The sequence below is a fragment of the Rhinopithecus roxellana genome, chromosome 10 (assembly GCF_007565055.1).
Source record: "Rhinopithecus roxellana isolate Shanxi Qingling chromosome 10, ASM756505v1, whole genome shotgun sequence".
In the NCBI taxonomy this organism is placed as follows: Eukaryota; Metazoa; Chordata; class Mammalia; order Primates; family Cercopithecidae; genus Rhinopithecus; species Rhinopithecus roxellana.
In genome coordinates, this window is record NC_044558.1 from 124,802,226 (window position 1) to 124,814,759 (window position 12,534).

The 12,534-nt window shown below is 40.8% G+C and overlaps 1 pseudogene across 1 annotated transcript; it reads left to right on the forward strand.

Annotated features, from left to right (window-relative positions):
• The first annotated feature begins 1,154 nt into the window (after positions 1–1,154).
• LOC104681180 lies at positions 1,155–2,663 on the forward strand (annotated as a pseudogene). Its single transcript, XR_750541.2, has one exon. The product of XR_750541.2 is annotated as a mitochondrial import inner membrane translocase subunit Tim17-B pseudogene (transcript).
• The last annotated feature ends 9,871 nt before the right edge of the window (positions 2,664–12,534 follow it).

Consider the following 12,534-nt stretch of genomic DNA (forward strand, 5'->3'; position numbering starts at 1 on the left):
GAAGTGGTTAACATTGTTATATGCTGCTAAAAATTGAATTAAGAAAGTACTGAAATATATATATTGGATGTAGCAACAGGAACTCTTTAGGGATCTTGGTGAGAATATTTTCAGTTGAATGATGGGGGAAAAAGCTAGACTGCAGTTGTTGGTGAGTATACCATTTCTTTCTTTTTGAAATAAGTTCTTCACTTGTCTTCAGATATCACCTTTTATGATTTTACCCCTTCACAACCTCCTTTTCTGGATACTCACCTTTGCAATCCATTTATTTGGAGTTTCTCTGGTGCAATTATTGAAACTTCTGTCTATATTCACTTATTTATCCAGTAATAAGAGGCAAAATACCATATATAGATGGCTCCAGTGACAACCCAACAACTATCCTTTTTACATAAATAATAATAATATTTTAATGTAAATAATGGACAATTCAAATTTAATATGTCCAAAAGCAAATTCCTACCTTTTCCACCCAAATCTCTTCCTCCAGCAAACTCTTCTCAATCTCAATTGATGTCAACTTAATCTTCCTAGGCGTTAAGACCAAAAATGTTGAAACCATCCCTGACTACTTTATTTGTTTTATACTCACATCTAATTTAGCAAGGAATCCTGCTGGAATACTTCAAAGTATTTTTACCACTAATGTCATCCCTAACCAGCTTGTTAAGTTTCTTACTTTATTTCTTACTCATTTTCAACTTTTGCTTTCTTTACTCTAGTCACACTGATGACTTCAATGTTTCTTGAACAAATAAGTGATATTCCCAGTTTAGGACTGTCGAAATAACATTTTCTTTTGTCTGGTATCGTTCTAGGCAAAGTCACACAACTTGCTTCTTCATCTTATTCACCTGTTTGTTTAGATGTATATTCTTTATAAGGGCTATCATAACCACCTTATTTTAAATTATATCCTCCTGCATGGACATTTTTTATTTTATGTATCAGATTTAATTTTTCTTTTCTTTTAATTTTTTTTTTTTTGTTTGAGATGGAGTTTTGCTCTTGTTGCCCAGATTGGAGGTCAATGGCGCCATCTTGCTCACCTCAACCTCCACCTCTCAGGTTCAAGCAATTCTCCTGCCTCAGCCTCCCAAGTAGTTGGGATTACAGGCATGCACCACCATGCCCAGCTAATTTTTGTACTTTTAGTAGAGACGGTGTTTCTCCATGTTGGTCAGGCTGGTCTCACACTCCCAACCTCAGGTGACCCACTCGCCTCGGCCCCCAAAGTGTTGGGATTACAGGCGTGAGCCACTGCACCCGGCCTAATTTTTCTCTTCTGTATTCATCAACCTCCCACATGCTATACTATTTATATTATGATCTGGTTGTCCTCATTAAAATGTAAGCTCCATGAGGAAAGGGCTTTTAAGTCAGTTTTGCTCGCTGCTATATCAACAATAGCTAGAAGAATGCCTAGCACATGCTTGTCTTTAAATATATAATTTCTCCATAAATGAATAAAGTCATTACTGTCATGTATGATCTCATTAATACTCATTTAATACTCACAGAAAACTTAGAAAATTTTATGTTACATATTATGTAACCAGAGAATTAGTGGTATCTTTTTCTAGACTGGATAAAAGTTTGGATTTTTACAAACTTTTATCAGCAGGCAAAAAGTATGCATATAGTTATCTGTATATATATCTATGCTATTTGTAATAATAAAATGTTAAACAGGAGAAGTATCTAAAAATTTCATCAGTAGATGATCTGCTAAATAAGTTTAATAGCCCAAATACTTTATATAGAAAGTAAATTATTTTTTTGCTTAATATGAACTAAGCATATTTTATCACTGTGTAAAAAAAAATAGTTGTAACATAAAAAATACAATTGTGGGCATCCAGTGCCATGGAGGAGTACGCTCAGGAGCCTTGCCCATGGCAAATTGTGGATGATTGTGGTGGAGTCTTCACTGTGGGTGTCATCGGTGGTGGAGTCTTCCAGGCCATCAAGAGTTTCTGCAATGCCCCTGTTGGAATTCGGCACCAGTTGAGAGGTAGTGCCAACACTGTGAGGATCCAAGTCCCCCAGATTGGAGGTAGCTTTGCAGTGTTGGGGGGCCTGTTCTCCACCATCGACTGTGGCCTGGTACAGCTTCAGGGCAAGGAGGATCCCTGGAAATCTATCACCAGTGGAGTATTGATGGGGCTGTGCTGGCTGCCTGCAGTGGCCCACTGGCCATGGTGGCCTCAGTGATAATGGGGGACATCCTGTTGGCCCTCATTGAGAGCGTTGGCATCCTCCTCACTCGCTACACAGCCCAGCAGTTCCAAAATCCTCCCTCATTCCTGAAGGACCCCAGCCAACTGTCCCCTAAGGACGGCACCCAGGCCCCAGGCTATCCCATATATTAGTACCACTGAGGAAGCCACTGCCACCGTGGGAGCTGCTTCTCAGTTTTCTCCCTGAGAATCTACCTCAAAGGGAGGGTTGGCTCCCATTTAGCCCTGGGACCCTCCAGAGAGAGCTTCTACTCTGCTCCCTACTTCCAGGATGGGGGTGGGGCTCCCCAGCTGCCCTGACAGATGGGTCCCCTTTTTCTTTCTCAGGGCACCCCAGCCCCACACTCCTATGTATCAAGTTCTCACCCCAGATCCTTTGTGTGGCACTCTGATGTGTATTTAAAGCCCATTTTAAATGCCAAAAAAGTATGATTGCATTTGGAAAATACATACAACTCTTTGCACACAATATGTCTATATGTGTATGGATTCATGTTTACATGGAAAGGTGACTAAAAATTAGATAAAATTAACAATATTAAATATTTACCTCTAGAGTTTGAGGTCACTGTATTGAAAGGGAACTCTACTGGCGTGTTTGATTATTTATATTTTACATTAAAACTCTTTCCTGTTTTGTAATAAAAAGTAGATAATAAAGAATATTCGGAATGACATAAAATAAAAGCTAAAATAAGAAAAGAGATGAGCAGTATTCAAACAGGAAACAAGGAACAATGAGAAAGAAAAATAAATAAAGTGAAACAAGGTAAATAAGCCAAAACTATTTGCCAAGATGCAGGTTAAGTAGTTTATTTTTGCAAATTCAAATCAATCATTTTGAGAGTGACTAGTCTACATATAGTTAATGAAATCTTTACATTACTTGATCTCAAATTTGTGTTTTCAACTCTTAAGTAAAATTTTATAAATTCTAAATGGAGAAATATTTATATAGAGATCCCTAGTAACTGAAATTTTAACTATTTGCTTTCAGAAAACAGCAAACCTTTACCAGAATATCAAAGTAAAATGTGCAAAAAAATTAATTTTAGTAGAGTCATAAATCCAAGTAAGCTAGGACAAGAGATTTTTTTTTTTTTTCTGTAGCTGCTTGATGCAGACATGTGTCACCATTATCTCCATGTATAACTTTTCCCGCTTGACACACTTTTATGAGAGCTAGTTTGGTAAGAAAGTATGGTTCTAACTGGAGAATTAGTAAGTTTATCTCTCCACCTTAGTCTTTCAATATTCACGGTGGTCATGCTACCCAGTAATTGAAGAGTTTCTGATAGAAGTCATAAAACTTTATGATGGTTAGATAATGTGATAAATTTGCCCCAGGATGAAAATTTCTACCTTATGATCCCATTAGGTAGAAGAAAGAAAGCCTTTGGGAGAGGTGTGAAAGGAAAATATCTTGGGTCCCTAAAATCACTAAGCTAACGGGAAAATTCAAGCTGGAAACTGCTTAGAGAAAACCTGCCTCCCATTCTATTCAAAGTCATCCCTCTGCTCACTGAGATAAATACACATGTGATTGCCTCCTTTGGAAAGGCTAATCAGAAACTCAAAAGAATGCAACAAATTGTCTGTCATTTACCTGTGAGCTCGAAGCCCCCTCTCCACTTTTAGTTGTCCCGCTTTTGCGTGGAATTGTCCCACCTTTTTAGACTGAACCAGTGTTCATTTTACATATGTTGATTGGTGTCTCATGTCTCCCTAAAATATGTAAAATGAAGCTGTGCTCTGACCACCTTGGGTACATGTCATCAGGACCTCCTGAACTGTGTCACTGGTGTACATCCTCAACCTTGGCAGAATAAACTTTCTAAATTAACTGAGAACTGTCTCAGATTTTCAGGGTTCACAGAGGACAGATGAAAGCAAAGATCAACATTGTGAGAATCAGAAAAAAATGAATTTTAAAATTTATCAAATTTTTAAGTTAAGGTTTTTTAAATGTAATATATCTCTCTTCCCATGGTCCTCCTATTAAGAATAATTTTAAACACTGGACATTATGTATAAAACAAGTATGAAAAGACTCTGAAGATGAAGAAAAAATTTAGTAAAGTTAGGGACCTCTGGACAAGAGAAACAAGGTGATATTGAGTTGTCTGAGCATTTTTGTTTCTGTTTCATGTATCCCAGCCTGAGAGCTGAAGATGGAAACCCAAAATGACCACTGACTGAAAAAGAAATTAGAAAAGAAAGCTTGTTCTCTAGCCAAAATATAAGGACAGGAGAAGCATGGCAAGAAAAAAACCTTCTTGACAATAACCTCTCTATTCCAGCCAAACAAAACAGAAAGTAAGGTATTGCCCCATTCACACCCATCCTATTTAAGGACTATTAGACCTAGATATCCCCCCACAAAAGGATCTAACAAGTTGCCTCCAAAACCTCACCGTGGTATTATCAGAGAAGACCAAATAGGGAGAATGTGGTCTTCTACCCCACCAGGCTATAAGGAGGTTCACTTTTTCCTGTCAGCTTAAATGGTGTCTTAGGAGGTCTAATGCAAAGTCAGGACTTTCACCATCACTCAGCTATAGAGAACCTGCACCCACTACATTGTCAGTAGGGATCACCTGAGAAACAAATTACCAACAGTAGCCCTGCAGTAAAAAGGAAGGAGCCCCCCCATTCCCATCACTCAAATGTCAATAGAGGTCAAGTGAGGAATCCTCAACTTCTGCCTCCAAATAGCAGTAATAAGGTGGTGCCCTCTATCCCCTACCAGAGAAGAGAAATACTGTTAAAACAGAAGTTTTAAGTAAAATCCAGAGTTTCATAGCACAATACAAAAATGTCTGAGTTTTAATAAAAAAATCACTTATCATGCCAAGAACCAGGAAGATGTCAATTTAAAAAAACACTCAGTTTTTGCAGTGTGCTGAGATTGTGCCACTGCACTCCAGCCTGGCCAACAGAGTGAGACTACATCTCAAAAAACAAACAAACAAACAAAAAACCACTAATTGATGGCAACTTGACAACAATATATGAAAATAATTATGTAAGATGACTGATATTTTTTGGCTGTGTCCCCACCCAAATCTCATCTTGAATTGTAACTCCCTCAATTTCCATGTGTTGTGGGAGGAATCCAGTGGGAGGTAATTGAATCATGGGGACAGGTCTTTCCTGTGCTGTTCTCATGATAGTGAATAAGTCTCATAAGATGTGACAGTTTTAAAAATGGGAGTTTCCGCCAGGCATGGTGGCTCACGCCTGTAATCCCAGCACTTTGGGAGGCTGAGGTGGGTGGATCACGAGGTCAGGAGATTGAGACCATCCTGACTGACATGGTGAAACCCCATCTCTACTAAAAATACAAAAAATTAGCTGGGCATGGTGGTGGGTGCCTGTAGTTCCAGCTACTCAGGAGGCTGAGGCAGGAGAATGGCATGAACCTAGGAGGCGGAGCTTGCAGTGAGCCGAGATGGCGCCACTGCACTCCAGCCTGGGCGACAGAGTGAGACTCTACCTCAAAAAAAAAAAAAAAAAATGGTAGTTTCCCTACACAAGTTCTCCGTCTTGCCACTGCCATGTAAGAAGTGGCTTTTGCCTTCCTCCATGATGGTGAGACCTCCTCAGCCACATGGAGCTGTAAGTCCATTAAACCTCTTTCATTTTTAAACTGCCTAGTCTCAGGTATGTCTTTATCAGTAGTGTGAAAACAGACTAATACAGTAAATAGATACAAGTAGTGCTGAAAAGATACCCAAAAATGTGGAAGCGACTATGGAACTGGGTAACAGGCAGAGGTTGGAACAGTTTGGAGGGCTTAGAAGAAGACAGAAAAGCATGGGAAAGTTTGAAACTCCTAGAGATTTACTGAATGGCTTTGACTAAAATGCTGATAATAATATGGACAATGAAATCTAGGCTGAGGAGGGGCGGAGCAAGATGGCCGAATAGGAACAACTCCAGTCTCCAACGCCCAGCGCGAGCGACACAGAAGACCGGTGATTTCTGCATTTTCAACTGAGGTACTGGGGTCATCTCACTAGGGAGTGCCGGACAATCGGTGCTGGTCAGCTGCTGCAGCCTGACCAGCGAGAGCTGAAGCAGGGCGAGGCATCGCCTCACCTGGAAGCGCAAGGGGGAAGGGGATCCGTTTTCCTAGCCAGGGGAACTGAGACACACAACACCTGGAAAATCGGGTAACTCCCACCCCAATACTGCGCTGTAAGCATACAGGCATTCCAGGAGAATATATCCCACACCTGGCCGGGAGGGTCCCACGCCCACGAAGCCTCCCTCACTGCTAACACAGCAGTCTGCCGCGATCTATCCGCAAGGCAGCAGCGAGGCTGGGGGAGGGGCGCCCGCCATTGCTGAGGCTTAAGTAGGTAAACAAAGCCGCTGGGAAGCTCGAACTGGGTGGAGCTCACAGCAGCTCAAGGAAGCCTGCCTGTCTCTGTAGTCTCCACCTCTGGGGACAGCGCACAGCTGAAGACCAACAGGGGAAGTAGCGGGAGCCGGTGCAGACGCGAACGACTCTGTCTGACAGCTTTGGGGAGAGCCGCGGATCTCCCAACGCGGAGGTTGAGATCTGAGAACGGACAGACTGCCTGCTCAGGTGTGTCCCTGACCCCTGAGTAGCCTAGCTGGGAGAAATCCCCCACTAGGGGCAGTCTGACACCCCACACCTCACAGGGTGGAGTACACCCCTGAGAGGACACTTCCAAAGGAAGAATCAGACAGGTACACTCGCTGTTCAGCAATATTCTATCTTCGGCAACCTCTGCTGCTGATACCCAGGCAAACAGGGTCTGGAGTGGACCTCAAGCAATCTCCAACAGACCAACAGAGAGTCCTTCTGACTGTCAGAAGGAAAACTATCAAACAGGAAGGACACCTATACCAAAACCCCATCAGTTCGTCACCACCATCAAAGACCAGAGACAGATAAAACCACAAAGATGGGGAAGAAGCAGGGCAGAAAAGCTGGAAATTCAAAAAATAAGAGCGCATCTCCCCCTGCAAAGGAGCGCAGCCCATCACCAGCAACGGATCAAAGCTGGTCAGAGAATGACTTGGACGAGAGGAGAGAAGAAGGCTTCAGTCCATCAAACTTATCAGAGCTAAAGGAGGAATTACGTACCCAGCGCAAAGAAACTAAAAATCTTGAGAAAAGAGTGGAAGAATTGACAGCTAGACTCATTAATGCAGAGAAGATCATAAACGAAATGACAGAGATGAAAACCATGACACGAGAAATACGTGACAAATGCACAAGCTTCAGTAACCGACTCGATCAACTGGAAGAAAGAGTATCAGCGATTGAAGATCAAATGAATGAAATGAAGCGAGAAGAGAAACCAAAAGAAAAAAGAAGAAAAAGAAATGAGCAAAGCCTGCAAGAAGTATGGGATTACGTAAAAAGACCAAATCTACGTCTGATTGGGGTGCCTGAAAGTGAGGGGGAAAATGGAACCAAGTTGGAAAACACTCTTCAGGATATCATCCAGGAGAACTTCCCCAATCTAGTAGGGCAGGCCAACATTCAAATTCAGGAAATACAGAGAACGCCACAAAGATACTCCTCCAGAAGAGCAACTCCAAGACACATAATTGCCAGATTCACCAAAGTTGAAATGAAGGAAAAAATCTTAAGGGCAGCCAGAGAGAAAGGTCGGGTCACCCACAAAGGGAAGCCCATCAGACTAACAGCAGATCTCTCGGCAGAAACTCTACAAGCCAGAAGAGAGTGGGGGCCAATATTCAACGTTCTTAAAGAAAAGAATTTTAAACCCAGAATTTCATATCCAGCCAAACTAAGTTTCATAAGTGAAGGAGAAATAAAATCCTTTACAGATAAGCAAATGCTTAGAGATTTTGTCACCACCAGGCCTGCCTTACAAGAGACCCTGAAGGAAGCCCTAAACATGGAAAGGAACAACCGGTACCAGCCATCGCAAAAACTTGGCAAAATGTAAAGACCATCGAGGCTAGGAAGAAACTGCATCAACTAACGAGCAAAATAACCAGTTAATATCATAATGGCAGGATCAAGTTCACACATAACAATATTAACCTTAAATGTTAATGGACTAAATGCTCCAATTAAAAGACACAGACTGGCAAACTGGATAAAGAGTCAAGACCCATCAGTCTGCTGTATTCAGGAGACCCATCTCACATGCAGAGACATACATAGGCTCAAAATAAAGGGATGGAGGAAGATCTACCAAGCAAATGGAGAACAAAAAAAAGCAGGGGTTGCAATCCTAGTCTCTGATAAAACAGACTTTAAACCATCAAAGATCAAAAGAGACAAAGAAGGCCATTACATAATGGTAAAGGGATCAATTCAACAGGAAGAGCTAACTCTCCTAAATATATATGCACCCAATACAGGAGCACCCAGATTCATAAAGCAAGTCCTTAGAGACTTACAAAGAGACTTAGACTCCCATACAATAATAATGGGGGACTTCAACACTCCGCTGTCAACATTAGACAGATCAACGAGACAGAAAGTTAACAAGGATATCCAGGAATTGAACTCATCTCTGCACCAAGCGGACCTAATAGACATCTATAGAACTCTCCACCCCAAATCAACAGAATATACATTCTTCTCAGCACCACATCGCACTTATTCCAAAATTGACCACATAATTGGAAGTAAAGTACTCCTCAGCAAATGTAAAAGAACAGAAATTATAACAAACTGTCTCTCAGACCACAGTGCAATCAAACTAGAACTCAGGACTAAGAAACTCAATCAAAACCGCTCAACTACATGGAAACTGAACAACCTGCTCCTGAATGACTACTGGGTACATAACGAAATGAAAGCGGAAATAAAGATGTTCTTTGAAACCAATGAGAACAAAGATACAACATACCAGAATCTCTGGGACACATTTAAAGCAGTGTGTAGAGGGAAATTTATAGCACTAAATGCCCACAAGAGAAAGCAGGAAAGATCTAAAATTGACACTCTAACATCACAATTAAAAGAACTAGAGAGGCAAGAGCAATCACATTCAAAAGCTAGCAGAAGGCAAGAAATAACTAAGATCAGAGCAGAACTGAAGGAGATAGAGACACAAAAAACCCTCCAAAAAATCAATGAATCCAGGAGTTGGTTTTTTGAAAAGATCAACAAAATTGACAGACCGCTAGCAAGGCTAATAAAGAAAAAAAGAGAGAGGAATCAAATAGATGCAATAAAAAATGATAAAGGGGATATCACCACTGACCCCACAGAAATACAAACTACCATCAGAGAATACTATAAACGCCTCTACGCAAATCAACTAGAAAATCTAGAAGAAATGGATAATTTCCTGGACACTTACACTCTCCCAAGGCTAAACCAGGAAGAAGTTGAATCCCTGAATAGACCAATAGCAGGCTCTGAAATTGAGGCAACAATTAATAGCCTACCCACCAAAAAAAGTCCAGGACCAGATGGATTCACAGCTGAATTCTACCAGAGGTACAAGGAGGAGCTGGTACCATTCCTTCTGAAACTATTCCAATCAATAGAAAAAGAGGGAATCCTCCCTAACTCATTTTATGAGGCCAACATCATCCTGATACCAAAGCCTGGCAGAGACACAACAAAAAAAGAGAATTTTAGACCAATATCCCTGATGAACATTGATGCAAAAATCCTCAATAAAATACTGGCAAACCGGATTCAGCAGCACATCAAAAAGCTTATCCACCATGATCAAGTGGGCTTCATCCCTGGGATGCAAGGCTGGTTCAACATTCGCAAATCAATAAACGTAATCCAGCATATAAACAGAACCAAAGACAAGAACCATATGATTGTCTCAATAGATGCAGAAAAGGCTTTTGACAAAATTCAACAGCCCTTCATGCTAAAAACGCTCAATAAATTCGGTATTGATGGAACGTACCTCAAAATAATAAGAGCTATTTATGACAAACCCACAGCTAATATCATACTGAATGGGCAAAAACTGGAAAAATTCCCTTTGAAAACTGGCACAAGACAGGGATGCCCTCTCTCACCACTCCTATTCAACATAGTGTTGGAAGTTCTGGCTAGGGCAATCAGGCAAGAGAAAGAAATCAAGGGTATCCAGTTAGGAAAAGAAGAAGTCAAATTGTCCCTGTTTGCAGATGACATGATTGTATATTTAGAAAACCCCATCGTCTCAGCCCAAAATCTCCTTAAGCTGATAAGCAACTTCAGCAAAGTCTCAGGATACAAAATTAATGTGCAAAAATCACAAGCATTCTTATACACCAGCAACAGACAAGCAGAGAGCCAAATCAGGAATGAACTTCCATTCACAATTGCTTCAAAGAGAATAAAATACCTAGGAATCCAGCTTACAAGGGATGTCAAGGACCTCTTCAAGGAGAACTACAAACCACTGCTCAGTGAAATCAAAGAGGACACAAACAAATGGAAGAACATACCATGCTCATGGATAGGAAGAATCAATATCGTGAAAATGGCCATACTCCCCAAGGTTATTTATAGATTCAATGCCATCCCCATCAAGCTACCAATGACTTTCTTCACGGAATTGGAAAAAACTGCTTTAAAGTTCATATGGAACCAAAAAAGAGCCCGCATTGCCAAGACAATCCTAAGTCAAAAGGACAAAGCTGGAGGCGTCACGCTACCTGACTTCAAACTATACTACAAGGCTACAGTAACCAAAACAGCATGGTACTGGTACCAAAACAGAGATATAGACCAATGGAACAGAACAGAGTCCTCAGAAATAATACCGCACATCTACAGCCATCTGATCTTTGACAAACCTGAGAGAAACAAGAAATGGGGAAAGGATTCCCTATTTAATAAATGGTGCTGGGAAAATTGGCTAGCCATAAGTAGAAAGCTGAAACTGGATCCTTTCCTTACCCCTTATACGAAGATTAATTCAAGATGGATTAGAGACTTAAATGTTAGACCTAATACCATAAAAACCCTAGAAGAAAATCTAGGTAGTACCATTCAGGACATAGGCATGGGCAAGGACTTCATGTCTAAAACACCAAAAGCAACGGCAGCAAAAGCCATAATTGACAAATGGGATCTAATTAAACTAAAGAGCTTTTGCACAGCAAAAGAAACTACCATCAGAGCGAACAGGCAACCTACAGAATGGGAGAAAATTTTTGCAACCTACTCATCTGACAAAGGGCTAATATCCAGAATCTACAAAGAACTCAAACAAATATACGAGAAAAAAACAAACAACCCCATCAAAAAGTGGGGAAAGGATATGAACAGACATTTCTCAAAAGAAGATATTCATACAGCCAACAGACACATGAAAAAATGCTCATCATCACTCGCCATCAGAGAAATGCAAATCAAAACCACAATGAGATACCATCTCACACCAGTTAGAATGGCAATCATTAAGAAGTCAGGAAACAACAGGTGTTGGAGAGGATGTGGAGAAATAGGAACACTTTTACACTGTTGGTGGGATTGTAAACTAGTTCAACCATTATGGAAAACAGTATGGCAATTCCTCAAGGATCTAGAACTAGATGTACCATATGACCCAGCCATCCCACTACTGGGTATATACCCAAAGGATTATAAATTAGTCTACTACAAAGACACATGTACACGTATGTTTATTGCGGCACTATTGACAATAGCAAAGACTTGGAATCAACCCAAATGTCCATCTGTGACAGACTGGATTAAGAAAATGTGGCACATATACACCATGGAATACTATGCAGCCATAAAAAAGGATGAGTTTGCGTCCTTTGTAGGGACATGGATGCAGCTGGAAACCATCATTCTTAGCAAACTATCACAAGAAGAGAAAACCAAACACCGCATGTTCTCACTCATAGGTGGGAACTGAACAATGAGATCACTTGGACTCGGGAAGGGGAACATCACACACTGGGGTCTATCATGGGGAGGGGGGAGGGGGGAGGAGGGAGGGATTGCATTGGGGAGTTATACATGATATAAATGATGAATTGATGGGTGCTGACGAGTTGATGGGTACAGCACACCAACATGGCATAAGTATACATATGTAACAAACCTGCACGTTATGCACATGTACCCTAGAACTTAAAGTATAATAAAAAAAAAAAAAAAAAAAAAAAAAAAAAAAAAAAAAAATCTAGGCTGAGATGGTCTCAAATAGAGATGAGAAACTTGTTGGGAACTGGACCAAAGGTAACTTTGTTATGTTTTAGCAAAGAGATTGGCAGCAATTTGCCCCTATATTAGAGATCTGTGGAACTTTGAACTTGAGAGAGATGATTTCCAGTATTAGGCAGAAAAATTTCTAAGCAG